This window comes from Pempheris klunzingeri, chromosome 22 (assembly GCF_042242105.1).
Source record: "Pempheris klunzingeri isolate RE-2024b chromosome 22, fPemKlu1.hap1, whole genome shotgun sequence".
Taxonomy (NCBI): Eukaryota; Metazoa; Chordata; class Actinopteri; order Acropomatiformes; family Pempheridae; genus Pempheris; species Pempheris klunzingeri.
In genome coordinates this window covers 5,369,535-5,372,655 of record NC_092033.1, presented here as the reverse complement: position 1 = coordinate 5,372,655, position 3,121 = coordinate 5,369,535, and positions in this window count along the sequence as shown.

The window sequence follows — 3,121 nt, the reverse complement described above, 5'->3', positions numbered from 1 at the left end:
TGCTGCTGCTGCTGCTGCTACTCCCCCAGTCTGTTTGGTTCGCCGTCCCTGTGCGCCCCGAGAGGGCGGGGTTAGAGAGTCAGCATGGTAGCAGAGAGGAGCATCAGCTGACCACATGGAAGTAAAACAACGTGGTGTTAACCAGGGCCAGTGCTGATGCTAAAGGACTATTACACCGCACATCAGAACAAGGGCCAGGATTAAACCGTCCAAGGAGATCAGCATGAAGATATGAAGACTAACCTGTTAGAAATGATCCTCTAAACATCAAAACTATAATATAAATATGTAGAAAAAGAGATATAGAGTTCTTCATATGTTCAGGATTATAAAAGTGGAGATTTTACATTTTAAATTTGTGAATGAAACCCACCAAAAAGTGTCCAGTTTGGCTGAAGGCCGATGGTTCAGGTCATCTGTGCCAAACTGAATTAACGTAAAACAACATTTTCTCCTCTGTAGTAAAAAAGTCTGGCAGTGCGATCAGCTGTCAGAGGCCCAGATCAGTTCACCTGTCTGCATCTTAATTTGTGACACCCCCAGTTTAAATGTTACATGGGGGTGGAGGTGGGGCTCCGGTCGCCCTCCCTTCAGAGGAGCAAGTGAATTATTGATATGTGGAGGTGGGGGTTGGTGTGCAGGTTGCCAAACACTCCTGCCACTGTGAAAACCACTTAAGATGACATGATTGGATTGTACAGATGAATGTGGGCATGAAGCTTGTGGGGGGGGACATGACCACATGGCAGGGCAGCGGGGGGACAAGTTCATGACTAAATAATTACTCTCTGGTGGTTGAATCAATTTAGAGTGAAGCCAGACAAAGCTATAAATCCGATAAAACGGATCACTTACAAAGACATGAGTGATGTGCTGTGGAGGGGTTACAGCAGTGAACAGGTTTAAAAGCTGATATTGGAAGCTGAAGTGAAAAATGAATTATCAAAAAGTGTAAACCAACTGGACTTAAGTTACAGGTCAGATTCAAAATGTTTATTCTAAGGTACACTACAAGGTCACAGTTAACACTATCGTTGTTCAAAAAGATAAAGTGATTTTGCAAGAAAAAAAATTGAGTTTTAATTTGGAGCGTTTAATAAAATACTTTATTTAGTCTACTTTAGTGTTTTAATGGAGCATGTCTGAAAAGCTGTGGGGGGGGGGCAAAATCAAAGCATTGCAGATAAAGACATCCAGACATTTAGTCCTATAATTCCCATAATGCTACTTGATTTCTGCTTCAGACCCTCCCTGACTAGTGGAAAATAATAGATGCCCACATCTATTAAATTTAATGTGTAGTCTCAGACCTGAGCTAAAGTCACCCTGGCGACAGCAGGGTTATTTTTTTTATGATGTTAAGATAGTCTACTGCACAGGAGACATGAATTATTATATATTATTATATGTTCAGGCTCAGTGGTACTTAATGAGGCAAACTGATCTAGTGTACTATTAGTGGAGCGTCCCATTAAAATAATGTTGTAATGAAACACAAAAAACAAAATGTCTTCCTTTGAACACAAACTGACAATACTTTTCTTATTCATGTCTCAAAATGTTTCTTCTTCTTCTCTTTAAGTTGTATATAAGTGCTGATAATCATAAATCTCTGTACACAGACTTTGGATTGTTGCAAACTACATGACAGCTTCTTCTTCTATATGCGTCAGACTGCCCATCTATTCCTGTGATGCTGATTTATGCGTTAAGAATAAATAAAGGCTCACAGCCAGCTGTTGATGTCAGAGACGTCCCCGTCTGATCGCTGCTGCCTCGGATGAGATCACTCGGGCTCTGACGGACCTCAGCAGCTGCACACACGGGCTCCCCTTCCCCCAACACACACACACACCTACTCAGAAATCAAATCACTGTGAAAACAAACTGCAACAAAACAAATCAAACAGCAACATTTGGCCAAAGTGAGCGATTCTGGGCCAAAAAGGTCAAATGTGTAGTAGAGATCAAGGAGATGCACACAAAACGGTTACAATTTTTACATCTTTATTCATTAAGATTACAGAATTTTTTAAATTATTGCTCATCATCTACCATTATCACTTGCAATATTTAAACATAGGGTTTTTTTTCTTTATTAGACAACTTAAAACATGTTTGAGAATTTTGCCAGTTTGCACTGTATGAGGATTTACAACAATAAATACAGGAGTCGAGTCTTCTTTTACCTTCCTATACTTTTAAAGGTTGTCATATCTGTATATAGGATGTATATACATATACGATGCTGGTGTCGTCCCCCACCCACCCATGTGTTGGTCAGCTTACGGCTGACAAAACAAAAAAATGGTTTCTCCCCCTAACGCACGGGCTAGGATCCTGAGGCAGCTGTTAACGAAGCAACCATGGCCGACAAAAACAAAAAAATAAAATAAAAATAGAAAAAAAAAAAAGGATGTGTACGAACACAGAAAGACATTTAGACACACGGGCATCATCATCTATAATCACCTCAGCGTTCACACACTTTAACACATTCACACCTACAAAAAGGGGAAAAAATAAGACTCAGAACGACAGTTTAAAAACTACACTGACAACAGGTCACAGAAGTTTAAGTGGGGCTTTCTCAACAGCACGAGGAGACAGAAATGCACCCACACACACACCGGCAGGGAATAATGTGACACTGAGGTCGTACGGGCTGTGACACAGTGTAGGATCTGGTCCTGACATATGGACGTACACTAAGTTTATCCGAGAGGCTCCTACAGGCCTTTAAGAGTTGAATTTGTTTTTACCAAATTTCACAGAAATAGTTTGACATTTTGGGAAACATCCTCATTGGTTTTCTTGCTGAGAGTTTGATGAGAAGAATGACACCGCTCATGTTTGTACAGGAAATATGTAGCTGAGGCTACCTGCTGATTAGCTTAGCATAAAGACTGGAGGCAGAGGGAAGCAGCTAGCGTGGACCTCTCCGAAAGGAAACAAAATCCACCTACAGGCACCTTAAAGGCTCATTGCACAAAAACCTCACTTTAGGTGTCAGTAGTTGGATTTTCTGACATTTTAATGCTAAGCTAAGCTACGTATTTAACATAGAAACAAGTGGAAACAATTTCCTCAACTCTCAGCAAGAAAGCAAACTAGGATATTT